The sequence below is a fragment of the Nipponia nippon genome, unplaced genomic scaffold (assembly GCF_047370975.1).
Source record: "Nipponia nippon isolate SJK-2023a ecotype South Korea unplaced genomic scaffold, ASM4737097v1 scaffold_2, whole genome shotgun sequence".
Lineage (NCBI taxonomy): Eukaryota > Metazoa > Chordata > Aves > Pelecaniformes > Threskiornithidae > Nipponia > Nipponia nippon.
This window is the reverse complement of record NW_028262336.1, coordinates 73,748,726-73,762,679: the sequence shown is the minus strand read 5'-3', so window position 1 is coordinate 73,762,679 and position 13,954 is coordinate 73,748,726. Positions and strand designations below refer to the sequence as shown.

Genomic DNA, 13,954 nt, shown 5'->3' with positions numbered 1-13,954 from the left:
GGCTTTAAAAACTCTACACTCCCTTTCCACCTATTTAAAAGCTGTCTGCATCACAAACCTTAGCTTTTCAGGCTCCTTAATTGATGCTTACAGGAGCATAGAATTTTTAAGCAGTCAACCGTTCTCGATCTTCCACAGCACTGAAGTACTCTTGCCCGAACAAAGTCTAGTAGAACAGTAGCTTTATCTGCAGCTATCAAAAAATAAAGTCATTCTTGGGAAGGAGCCGAAGGAATCTAACTGTGGTACTGATACAGGAAGGGAAATAGTTTTATTTCAACCTTTCTTCCTGTGTATAACTCCAGTCGTGCTTTATCAAAATGCTGGGCCATTGCATTTGGTAAGAGATGTCCGTAATGCAGTGTAAAGAGCGCTGTCAACAATAGCGGTGCTCTGCTTTGGCAGAACAAAGAGGTACCAAACCCACCCTAGACATCCAAGCAAAAGTGTTCAAAGTTGTACTCGGTAACAACAAAAAACAACTAGAAAACCCCCCACTTAGGACACAGTGTTCCCCTGTTGTAGTTTCATTAGCTGATTTAAGCATATACTAGTAACTCGTGTTCACAAACATTGCTTTCAAAAGTAGCTCATCTCCTGAAGCGTGGGTGAGTTCCTGTCTAAACTCTCGTCTGTTCTTACTGTTCTGAAGGTGAAGCTACTTGCTGCTTGTTTGCAGCTCTAGGTTGTCCATGAAAGATATTAATGCAGATAAATGTCTGGTCGTCTTTGCCTGGCTTTGTCTACAAGATCTCCCTGAGAATCCTGTGCAAAATCCGTGTAAGAAAGTGACTTGTAGACTTCACGTTTTCAACCCAGGGTTTGTGTCCTGCTGTGGCATTCTGTTATTGCTTTTTCTCTGCAGAGACTTCAAAGTAATCCTGAGCGCAAGGGCTGCTGTTCCCCGGCATAGAGCAGTTGTTGTTATGCCGAACGTTGTCTGTTGTTCCCTACACATGTAGATCTGTCAGTCTCGTGTACGGAGTGCATGTGTGAGAGAAAGACCTGTTGCGCAGTTGGAATTTTTCACAAAATAAAGAATTAAGGGAGGTGAATTCCTAATGACTCTGTGTATGCACTGGGTACGCAGCTGTCTTGGGCTCTTGAACTGGAGCCTTATTTTTGCCTTGGTGGTGTCTGCAGGGGTGCACACATACACCGAGTCTTCCAAATACAATGAGGGTGGTGTTAAAAAGAATACAAAAGTCAAGTATTTGCCACCCCATATGTTTTCAACTTTGAAGTATTTTGCTGTGCATCAGAGCGGCCTTAGCCTTTGCTATTTCATCAGTCCACTCTTATTTGCTAACTTAGCCAATTGTACTTACTTGCATGGGGCTTGATGGTCTCTTAAATTCTAAGAAATGCATTTGTTGTCTTCCGAGAAGCAGTAGACAGGATCTAAGCTTCTGTCTAGTAGAGGTCCTTTTCCCTTTTTTGATTGTCACGAAGACGTTTGTATTGCTTCAAGAAGGAACATCTCACGGGACAGTTTAACATCTGTCAAGACTTCAAAGGTATGGGCTCAATATTGGATAAAAGTCATGGTATTCAACTCACCTGATGCTGGATATCTGTAACAAAGTTTGTACATAAATAATTGTCTGCAGCCCTGTTCAGAGAAGGAAAACAGATGTGTCTAGACGATGACAGATTTTGTCATAAGGAAGTGCCTGAGACCAAAGGAGACTACCATCTGAGCTGGGGCTGTTAGGATCTCAGGTGGCCCTTGGGAAGATGTTCTATAATGCAGCTGCTTGGAAACACTTTGATTGCCTGGAATCTATTTTTTTTTTCCCTACTCTAGAATCAGCCAATAAAAAAAAATAATCTTTCTCTAAAAGTCGGAGAGGCCCCCTGCTGCCTCATCGTGCCAGTTCTGAAGGAGATTTCACTAACTTGAGGTGTGTCTCACATGGACAGGTAAATTACCTGCTATTTAATCCCCATTCAAAGGTGCGATTCAGAAGATGCTTTTATTTCCAGAGGGTGTAAGCTACCTCCATCGATATCTCCTTTTGTCATCAAGTTAGTTAGATTTCTCTCCGATTTATGTTCACCTCAGACTAACACACTATTAACACACTAACTATTCACAGGTATAACACCAAGTTTGTGCCTCTTTGCCACTGCTGAATTAATTTTCCTCTTTCACAGGAGCCTCACTCAGGAGACACTGCCCACTGCTATAGCCCTAGAAGCCATAAATTTGGTTTGCTCTTAGTTCAGGAAAAGGCTTCTAACGGCATCTGTTCTGACTCAAAAGAGATACAAGGAATGGAGACATGTTCAGGACATGAGAAAGCTGTGTGTTTCGTATCCTTGAATACAAAATGCTGAGCTCATAACAGTATGGTTATTCCAGTAGAAATCTAGGTTTTGCCTCTTGAGTTTTAGAACTTTTCTATATCAGAGTATTTGCTTTTCAAAGGCGGCATTTTGTTCCTTGACGGCCCGTGAGGCCCAAACGTTTGGTCTTTACATTTGTTACGTGTTCACAGATTTTTGCTTGCAGAATTGACTCTGATCTTTCTAATGACCTGACAGAGAAGACGCCAAATAGCTTCTCAGCTATTCTGAGTCTATTTAGAAAATCAGCCTGGGATGATGACCTCTGAGTGCTCTTGCAAGGCTGGAGTTAGTGTGAAATTTCCCTCTTTGGTTTGGAAACAAGAAACGGCGATTTCTGCTCTGAGGAGACGGTTTCTACAATCTCTGTCAGATCTGTTCCTGTCATTCCAGTTCAGAGCAGTGACGTAATTTTCTCCCTATGTTTTCAAGAAGGTAAGGTAGGACCTAGCATGTTGAAGTCAGTTTTGATTTTTATGGTTTTGCTTTCTCATTCAAGAGGCTGCCCATGACCTCGCTTCAGGTGCAGGGAATTTTTGCAGCTGCTAAACTGTGAAATCAAAATGTCTTTTGAGTTTAGTGTTGCTACCACTCTTGGTTTTAAGAGTAACTTAAGCTAATATAACATTAGATGCACACAAGTATTTGTAGTGGAGTTTCACTTATTTAGCAATAGATCCTGAAAATTTAACAGTAAGCAGTGAACACCTTAAAGGTTGTTTTGGGTTTTGGTTTGGGGTTGTTGTTTTTTTTTTCGGAGGATGGGGGGTCATGTGTTGCTCCTAGCAGAGGAGGTTCAAAGCTCTCCTGAGGCACCACATGAGCAATATTGGTTGATGAAATGGAATTTGGGAATTTTCTTCTAGAAAAGTGGGAATGATGCATGTTGGCAGACGCTCCCCAGGGGACCATTGCCCCGGGGTAAATAGCGAAGTATTCCCCAGTTAGCGGTGACTGACGGGAATTACAAGTTTAACTTAGTTTTGCTCAGAAGGTTGTTACTTGTCTCTCATTTTGCCATCACCATTACCACTGGTTGCTACCTTTTGCAGATGGCCAGTGTCTTCTGAGGGTGGGGAAGGAGGAAAAAAAAAAAAAGGGGATATTTCTTCAACTTACTGTTTCTGCATTAAATATGTGACTGCTTCTTTCCAAAGTAGCAACAGAAAGTTATATTTTAAATATATCTGAAGTATGGTTTTTCATGTAATATGTGCTGTTAACAAAATGTTGTTCTTTAATAACTGCACAGTCCTGTCTTGAGGTGATAGGATTTGATGTAAATTAATTAAAAGGTTTAATATTCAGTTCATATACTATCTTAAAAACTACTGCTAATTTTCCAACCAAAAAAGCTTGGAATACAACTCACATTTTGTACTCAGACCTGTGAAAAATATGATCGTAACACAATATCTTGAGTTGGGGAAGTTAACGTTGCCTGAATTACTTGAAGTAAAATTGTGCAACATCACCATTTTTAAATATCTGAGAATAAAATACCAAGAGACATTTTTACTGTGGAGTTTTGTCTGTTTAGGAGTTGGTATTCCTGGAAGAAAAAAAAAGGGGGGGGGGGGGAACCCAAACTCAATAAACACCAAACCCCCTAAAATTGCTAAAATGGGGCTTTATAAACAATTAGCATGAAGAAGTGCGTGGATGCAGTGGTTATTCTTTACTAGTCCTGTGCTCCAGCTAAAGTTTCTTCTGGCCAGTAGATGGAGACGATACAATTGAATATTAGAAGGCCACGCGCTTGGTACTGGGGAAGTTTGATACTTCGCAATCGCTAGGTTTTTTGGAAGGGTGTTTCTTAGCAGGACCATTTTATAGGCAGAGTGTTAAACTGTAACTTCTGTTTACTGGAAACGTGTGCACAGGGCAGGCAGTTTGCATCGAGAACGGCCAATTGCAACCATAGAGAAAGAAAACAGAGAAAGGGGGAGTGTTAAATCAATACAGGTTTAACCAGGTCTTCTCCTTATCCCCAGTTCTCCCATCATTAAAAAAGCCCGCATAAAGTACGTGCCCATAAATAAACATCTCGCTGTAGAAGGAGGCAGCCATAGCAACGTTCTCCTTGCTGCTACGAAGGCAAAACTCTGTCTTTGGAACCTGCCGCTTCCACTCGTCCGCAGGGTCAGGAGGAAGTGAGTTTCATTTGGGGTTGCGAAAAGGAACGGCAGCTGCGTGGCCGAGCTCCTGAGGCTCTGCATTAGCATAAAAAAGTGTGGATTCCTTGTCCTTAAAATGAATAAAAGCTTAAAACACATTGCCGGAGGTCGCAGAGTGTGATAAGAAAATATATTTCAAGTGGGAAGTTGAAAAGGGATAACTGGGTAAAAAAAAAAAAAAAAAAAAGGATATGAAATCTGAGAAGATGGAGTCTTTGTTTGCCCTCAGTGCTATTAAAATCTTATTTATGTATTTAATATTTATTGCCCTTGGGGGGGGAAAAAAACCAAACAAACTACATGTAAAATGGCCTAGCCCAAACCACCAAGTTGCTGGGAACTGGACTCCTCTCATCACTCTTATGCCTGAGCATAAAACAGAACTCTGAGTAGTTGCCCACTGTAACTTCTGTTTTCTAAATAAACATTTAATAATGTTTTATAGGTCCTAATATAAGTGCAGTAGATAATTTTTGCCCTGCCTTCTTTTTCAGCCATCTTGTCTATAGTGTTTGGTTTGCTGGAATCGGAGTCCCTTGCTAGTCCTATAGAAAAGACGGTCTGGTTTCAGACGGTGCGTTTTGTAGGTCTATTTTTTCTCTTTAACACAGCTGCCAATGTTTTTCTTTATGAAAAGTGTATTGAAGATTCAAACAGATTTTAAAAATGAACTTCTTGGCAACAAATCACGTGGACTTTGTGTCTAAACTGTGAGACGTGGACACCTAAATATTTTCTCTTGCCCTTGTGCTGAAATACCATCCCTAACTTCAAAATGCGAGCAAGCTTTTATCAGATCATCTAAAGAAGAATCATAATTAGTTTTCCCCGAAATCCTAAATTTCTCTTGTAATACTGTAATTCTGGTGGAAGAGAATGATTGCTCTGGTTGGGAAAAGGGCGATGCTGAATGACTTGAGGCTGGTTTTCCTTGTACGAATGCCTCTTCCTTCCTAAGGAGGGAGTTGAGCAGCAGGCGCTGCAGTTGCCACTGCCAGGGCTGTGCTGTGCAAACATCTGTGCACCTCTGCCTTGACTTTGCATGCAGTCCTGATGCTGATGCCAGAAAAGGGATACAGCAGAACTGGAAAGGCTAAAAAAGAGGTGAGAAGTTTAAGAAGTATACAGTGCAGCCATCTGTGGTGAAACTAAAAAGGTTAGGGCTCTTCAGGTTTGAAAAAGGTGACAACTCTAAGGGAAGTAGAAAAGTAGAATAGATATCTACACAGTTGTGAATGTAAGGGAGTCGGTGAAGAGGGAACAATTCACTGTTTCTCCTAATGCAAGATCAAATGCTACCCAAATAAAGTATATTAGATGTTTAAAACCAACAAGAAACATTTTTTCATACGCTGCAATTAAAGCACAAAACTAATTTCTGATGGATGTGTCTGGAAGTCAAAAAAAGAATCGGAGCCGTTCTTTAAGGGTAGGTTTGTGAACGGTTAATAAGCAAGCGGCTCCTGAGGAAACTTCTTGCTCAAGAAGTCCATAAATCATGACTGTCAGAAGCTGGGCGAGTAGGCTAGAGAAAGGATCGCTCTACATTTGTCCCATTTCTTGTATTCTTCCCCTCAGGCTCCCTTACCGTATCTCCTGTTAAGACACCCGGTTCTCTGATCAGGCTTCGTGTGGCCATTTGTACACATCCTTCATTACAGCATTCCTCTCCCCCCTTTCCCCCCGCCCCGCTTTCCTTTATACAGAGCAGAATCTCTTTACTGTGTTGGCGTGGCGCTTTGTGAGATACGAACACTTCTTCACCCAGGTCACATAGGATCGAATAGAATAGGAATCACTATACAATACTATACAATAAACCGTATCTTGGCACTAATACTCATGTGGACACTTGCTCTGGGGCCTGAGAAGGAAAAAGTGTTTTCTTGTCTTGATAATGTTGAGTGTTATGCGGAGTCTAAACAAAAGAGAAATATATAATCAAATAAAAACCTAATAAAATGTTCTACCTTTTTTGTCTCTGCACTGTTTTGAATGAGCTAATGGATTTTTCAGGTATTCAAAGGTCACAAATCTGAAATGCTGAATTTTAGTAACTTACACAAAGGATCAAAGTGCAGTAGAAAGTAAGGCACGCGGTGAGGCTCTCTGGCTTTCCCTAGTAGAAGATTAAACCATTTTAATATTCAGGCAGTTTTACGAGAACTGCAGCTCCTTTGTTACTGATCTGCCTCTTTAGGAGGAGAGATTACAGCAGGAAACAGGGATTAAGATTTCCTCCCCGGTGCCAGAGGGAGACATGGCACGGTACAGATGTGCAATACCCAGCGTTGTCCACAACTCCAGAGAGGCTGCGGAGGGAACAAGCTCAACAGGCAGCGGTGAAGCAATTAGAAATATCAAAGAAAAGAATGCATTTCAGAATTTAAAAGCGTGAGATGATAGGCATCTTTATTATAATGAACTGGTTAAATTCAGTGCAGACTATTATTAAAACTCCTGGTGCTTTAAAACATTTCCTGGGAACTATTCTCGTTAAGCCTGTCCTATTTCAGCAGAGTGAATTCAATCCAGTTAATATATTAAGTTCATGTTCATTTTGAAATCTAATATTTAAAAAATAAGATTATTTTTCTTTTTTTTTTCTTTTTGGTAACGGAAAATTACGGTATTTTTAAACGACAAATGTATCCTAGAGATTACTGATAAACCAGAAACGATTGCTTTCTGCGTTTCGTTGTCAGAGCAAACAGTGAATCTCACATTTAAAATACGTATAAGTGGAAAACTGTACAATAAACTGAAAGACTATGGAACACCATAATGCTGAAGGGAATGCAGACATACATGTCATGCAGACCTCTAACTGAGGAAACAGAAAAAAGTACTAGTAACAACAGACATAAGGGATTTTTTTTTTTTTTAAGTCGCAAATGATCTAATTGGAAGCAGTGGTAATGAATGACGAATGATTATATTGGGTGGAAAAACCTGGACATGTGAAGAACTCACACCACCTTCGCCTGTACCCTGCATCTCAGAAAATTAAGAGATTAAACAAAAGTGTTCCCTGTCCATCTTTCAGCACCAAACCTAGGAAACAGGAGAGCATTCATCACTCACACTTAAAGCTCACAGGTAGGGCCCAAGGTGCTACAGACGTAGAACAGGTTAGACAGGATCTTTGACAAGGATAGACCAGCTCATGCATTTACACGGGGAAGAGCACGACCAACGGTTCTGCGTGTCATCGTCGGCAAGTCGATAGGAGCTGATGGGAGAAAAAGCGTAGAGTTAATCTACCTGACCTTTAAGGAAAATTTTCCTTCCTGATTTGAAAGTAGATTATAGCAGAAAGTAGACTATATCATTGTAGGTGATTTTTCTCATCAGTAAAATGGAAATGATGCTTCATATTTTTTTAGTCTAAATTCTACTTTTTAGAGCAGTTATTTTGTTTTCATTCATTGGAGTTTTATTTCTGAGAAAAATACGCAGGAAAATAAATGCTTTTCAAGTCTCTAATCTTTTGATTATTTGATTTTCTTAAACGTAAATTATGCAGATCTTGCTAAGCTTTCTACAGTGAAATATTATTTCTGTAAATTATTTAATACCTTTCACTTTCTGAACAGAAGGTTTCACAGGTCCCTTTTGATGAAGGAATTTCATTAATGATACTAAACCCGGATAGAGTATAGATGGTCTTGTTTCTCTTCACTCTGCTCTGTTTCTCAATGGGAAGCAAATAAATTACTACCCTTAGAAGACCCGGCTTCTGGTCTGACATTTAGGAATGGGCTAATTTCAGAGGCTGCATTCCGAAATAGCAAAATCATAGGCTGAATTGATGTCTGCTTTGACAGGTTTTACAGTTGCTCCCTGCAGCCAGATTTAGATGCTCTAAAAATTAAAACAGAAGAATATGACAATGGCGAACACAGTAGTTAAGCCACCTGTTGTAACTAGCCATTGTAAAAATAAAATGTCTGTCATCCAACATAAAGTTAGAAAGGACCCATGGGAGATCCTGAATGCGACAGAGCACTAGATAAGGTGCCACTTTAAAGTGGGGATTATCCCAGAAGTATTTATTCAGGCACACTGATATGTTCCAGATGTATTCCCTTGCAGGAGTCCACAGCAAAAATATTGGCAAGGGGGTGGGAGGGAGAGGAAAGCAAGAGGGTTACTGTTTTCACACGAATCTTTAAGTCTGATAATGCTAAAAGCCATGTTTAATGTTCTGTATTCTTCTAATTTTCATATTTGCAAGGGGACTCTTTTCAGCTGTGTTTACTCATGGTATAAATTCTGAGGGGCTGCAGAAACGGCATTTTTTTCTGTTTTAGAACCATATTTGCTTATATCTGTCCAGGTACTTAAATGGTTCTTCTTCATCACAGTGTTAAATGGTCTCAAAATCATTTAATGAATTTAGTTGTACTGTCCTCCTGGGAAGTATTGTCTTGTATGGTCTTTTTTGTTTTTTTTTTTTTTTTTTTTAGCAGATAAAGAGTTTGCTCTGTCCAGAATCACAAAAGCACTGGAAGAGAATAAACTATGGTGCTGGGAGTTCTACCCTAAACTCTGAATTCTAAGGGCACATTTCTATTTCAAACAATACATTTTGGTTTCTTCTCAAAAGTAGTATTGAAAGATTAACGTGGTTGGTCGGTTGTTTTCCAATAGCCACGTTCAACAGGGAGATTATGAGCTTTCATTCCTGCCCAACACGCTGCATCTTGCACGGCAGGCTCGATGGCACTTGATGAAGAAGGCAGCTCTTTTTTTTAGTGTTATTTTTATTTGTTACTCAACATGTGAAATCTTTTCATATCTGCAAATATTTTCTCTTCCCATTATCACTTCTCTCTCTTCACCATGACAGAAGAGGTACATTTTTTCTGATGGAAATACTGGCATAGAGTACATATTTTGTTCTAATATTCAGTGTTCTTTTTCCCTTCTTTTGGGAGAAAAGGTGAAAACGGATTGTAGGAGAGGAAACTTGAACATGAATAGCAAAAGTATGGTTGTTGGTTTTTTTTCTTACAAACCTCTGTATTTTTCCTTGAAGGTTCTGATATTTGTCATTTGATAAATGATGATTTTATAGCTAATTATAATAAACTATTATTAATGTTTTCATTTACATTGCAGTAGTTGATAATTTTGTCCATTAATGAATACTTTGGAATCTTCAGTGTCATTTAAAAAACGAGCCTTTTTTTTCCTCCTTGGATCTACAGAAAGGAGAAAGCAGGCATGAAGCAAGTATAAGCCGATGCAATCTGTATAATTTTGAGGAGTATAAATTGTTCATGAATTTCAAGTGAATTTTTTAGCTCTGAAGCTTCAGGGATGATTCATCTATTAACTATTGCACTGGTGATCATCTTAGCCCAGATACACACCTAACGTAACAAATGTATTAATCCTGAAACAGGCAAATACATTGGACAATACAAGGTAAATACGATGGTACGTAACAGAGGTGATGTTGTATGGTATTAATACTGAGAGGAGGGGGCTTGTTCCAACAGCTGGATACGCAAAAGTTCTCTTTATATAAATTCTTAAGGACTTGGGAAACTTTTGCATTACCATTAAAAGGCTCTCTTTTAATTCATGACATTATACACTTTGAGCAGGCAGTAAACAAAATCTGTTAATTAGCGGGCTTTAAGTGCTTAAATGGCTTCTTTTCAATGGTTAAGTATTTCTTTCACACGGAAATCCTGAAGTTTGAGAATGGAAATGAACTCCTTTGCTAACTGGCTAAATATTTATTTGTTTTTTTCTTTGTTTTTTTTCCCTCAAAAGTTAAGACATGGTCTACTGCTAGTATTGTACACTGTTGTGAAAATTGTTAATTACCACTGCTTCTAGCTATAGTTTGACATTTCATTCTAATGTAGAAGCAAGGAAGACATATTAGTTCGACATTAGTAACCTTACCAGAAGAGCTAGTGGTATGATAATCCTAACAACTGATGACTGTAATGATATTTTGAGAAGACACGGATAAAACATATATTACAAACAAAAGCCATTGAAATGGTGGGAAGCATGCATGCTATGAAATGTGTAATAAAAATAATGGTGAAATGGTCCTGAAAGAACTGGATGGATAATTCTGTCGTGCTCTTGCAATGAAATTAGCAAAAACAGATGAGTTAACACAAGTTAACATATAGACATATGAGAGAGAGCCTAAAACTGACTAATCAAATGCTGTAGGTTTGCAAGATTGAGCCCCAAACCACATTTATACAAAAACACACTGACAAATCTAGCACAAAAGTATTTGCTGAAAGGGTCTTTGAAACAAAATTTCAGGCTCCAGGGAAAACATCTGTGGAATGTTTTATGAAAAAGAATTACTAGAAAAAAGACATAGCTGGAATACACATATTTCGATTAGGGCAGCATCTTAGCTTCTTGCCTTAATAAAACACAGAAAAACATTTGAACTCAACACATATTTTAAGGTAGTTCACAAAACAGGCATAGATTTTAAGGCCAGAAGGACCACTGAAGAATCCAGTGTGACCTTAGTGTAAACCAGACCAAATAACTTAATACGTATACTTGGGTATTGAGTTCAATAATTTAGTTTGACGAAGCACACAGATAGGCAAACAAGTTACCACATGGCAGGTGAAAATGTGAATTTGCAGGTACTCTGCCATAACTGCCTGCATACATGCATACCTTCTAGAACCTCACAACAAATATGACAAAATGTCAATGAAAAAATAACCGCAAATCATCCCAGAATACGAGACTTGTAAAAAGTGAAGACTTTCCAGAGATCCGTATTTGCATTCCACCGCAGCTGTTGCTCTTTCTTTCCTAAGAGGGAAAAAGGCAGAAGGCGCAGAGAGGCACTCTCTCTCAAGACAACAGAACCCTTTTAACATGTTTCCCCCCTTCCTTTCCCTTGGGTTCTCTCTTATCAGGTAAGGCAGAAATGAATGATTGTGCCAGCTTGGTCTTGCTTAATCTGAAATCCAGCTCTTCTCTCCTTTGTCAGTCAATGCAGACAAAGCTTACCTGTTTTCTTTCAGAAACATGAACTAGAACCATTTTTCTAATTTCAGCAACTTTTCAAAAACAAATGTTGTTTCTCTCAGATTCTCCTGATGTCCTAACAAATTCCACGTCTCATTCAAGAGGGAAGAGATGTAACCCTACGTGCTACAGGAAGCTAACAGCGGCGATGAGTGCTTTTCTTAGCAATCCCATCAGAAGAGTGCAAGTTGCTGCCATGTGTAATTTACAAGAGAGAAATCTGTTTCAGAGAAAAACTGCTGCTTAAGAATTGTAGAGAGCATCAATGGGAATGGATGGGTGAAAGATGACTTTATGACCAACTAGATAAACATCAAAAGACAGTAAAGAATTCTTTTTAGATGTCAGTCCCCAGTTGTCCTTGATACCTTCAGAAGATTCAAGAATCAAGGTTTAACTAAATAAACACATGCAAGCTTGTCTGTGGCTCCTGGAGAAATGACCAACATATTACCACCTTTGATGCTTCAGTAAGTATACCTCTCAAGACAGTATTTCGTTGTTGCTCTTTGGAGCTCAGTAATAAATGATCAGTAGCTGCAGGGCAACCTGTTACTTCTGCTCAGTGCTGAGAAATGTTTCAAAGTCACTCAAACTTGGAAGGCATTGAAGATGACCTCACTCGTTTGATGTAGATTACAACAACTCTTTTGTTAGGTGTGAATGAGGCATTAGTGATCTGGAAGTGTACGTAAAGAGCACCAGGAAATTCTAAATGCTACAGTTGACCCTTGCAGTGCTGCTGTTACCCTGACTCCACCTTAAGTAAGAGTTAAAGCTGCTGACAAAGTAAGGTATGTACTTCGGTTAAGGCTTCAGGGCGGACCAAAGAAACGAAGTTCTCTTGATTTCACAAGGTTGGTTGGCATACGCATTGAGGTATTTGTAGCGAGGTGTTTGTGCATCGAGGCATTGCTGTTGACAGCAGAGGAATTTGTCTTTTGCGGATTAAGCAAGGCCAAGGCTTAGACAAAAAAAATATTTATAGCATTCACATACCATTTCTCTTTCCTCCAGTGATTAAAAACTAAAGATAGTATTTTGGCTCCTCAAACAGTCTTTAAATGCTAGGTGATCAGAAGGGTTACTTTTATAAATACACACCTAGTTTACGGCTCCCTCCTGGGTCACTGAAGGAACTTCAAAGACCTGAAGTGTCTCCCCTGCATCGCTCATTTGTGTGCACCACCCAGTCTTCTTCCTGAAAAAACACTGGGTAAAAGACTGGAAAAGGCTCAAAGAGATGCACGCCCTAACACTTAAATAATGCAAACGGATAGTGGTGTTTTAAGAGCTGTTGTATGCAGACAACTCTGCTGGTCCTAGGTGTGACAGCCTTTTCGCTATAGCTCCAAATCTTCTCCGAGGGAATGTATAGGGTCTCTGGAAGAGGCACAGCCCCAGCCCCAGCCTTTGCATGGCGGTCTCCTTTCTACTCACATACCGGAGTGGAGGCTGTTTTGACAGACAGCCCTTGAAGCCCAGAATGGTACTACTTGTTGAATTTTACAGTGCTGTGATCTGCGGTTGTCTAACAAGGAAGAAAAAATATAGAAAAAAATATAGGTTACTACCTAGTAACCGTAAATGTGACTACACTACCCATACACCTAATCCCTTGGTTTCCCTGGCGTCTCAGGCAAGCACTTGGAGTATGATGAGGTGGAGGGATACCTCTTGGTAAGTCGAGCATTGACCTGTTCTCCCTTGATTCCTGAAGCCTCCTCCTGAAGCAGAAGAGCAGGGGTATTAACGGGGTTTGCACAGACCCCTTGAGGCAACGTCCCGGCTCCTCCCGAACGGGCCACCTAGTTTAACAGCCCCTCAGCTGCCGGCGAGTGAACCAATCCCCCCTCCCCAGGCAGCAGGGGACAACCCGCCTGCGAGGTACCCGGGATAGGTCCGGGAGAGGTCGGATGGTCTCCAAAACCGACAGAGAGGGGCAGGGACCGCGCAGGGCCTCAGCCCCGCCTTGCCCCGGGCAGCAGCCGGAGGCGGGAAGGAAGCCCCGCCGCCCTCAGGGGCCGCCTCGCCCCTCGGAGCCGCCCTCCGCCGCGGGGCTGCAGCCTGGCTTAACCCTTCCCTCACGCCACGGCCACCTGGGCGCTGCCCGCCCCTCCCGGTGCCCGGGAGGAGGAGGAGGAGGAGGGCACCCGGAGCTCCCCTGGCACCGCTCCGGCGCAGGGCGGTGGTCGCTGCTCCTCCTCCCCTCCCCCCGCCTGGCTGCCCGAGTACCTGCGGCCGGGCGGCACCGCCGAGGCGGGCACCCCGCTCCCGCCTCCGCCGCCGGCAGCGCTGAGGCGATCGGCCATGGCGAGCCGCCGCCGCCTGTGAACGCTGGAGGGGGCTCTCGGCCGCCTCCTCCCGCCGGCGGCTCCCCCTCCGGGAGG

At 41.2% G+C, this 13,954-nt stretch overlaps 1 long non-coding RNA gene across 2 annotated transcripts; it reads right to left on the bottom strand.

The window, feature by feature from the left end:
- Positions 1 to 6,935: 6,935 nt before the first annotated feature.
- On the bottom strand, positions 6,936 to 13,936 carry LOC148055842 (uncharacterized). 2 transcript variants are annotated; one of them, XR_015704602.1, is made up of 5 exons: positions 13,800 to 13,930; positions 13,239 to 13,291; positions 13,009 to 13,095; positions 12,669 to 12,765; positions 6,936 to 7,758 (listed from the first exon to the last, which is right to left on the bottom strand). It is a non-coding gene; the product is annotated as an uncharacterized LOC148055842 (long non-coding RNA). The 2 variants fall into 2 exon arrangements; XR_015704603.1 differs by lacking the exon at positions 13,009 to 13,095 and having other exon boundaries at positions 13,800 to 13,936.
- Between the last annotated feature and the right edge of the window lie 18 nt (positions 13,937 to 13,954).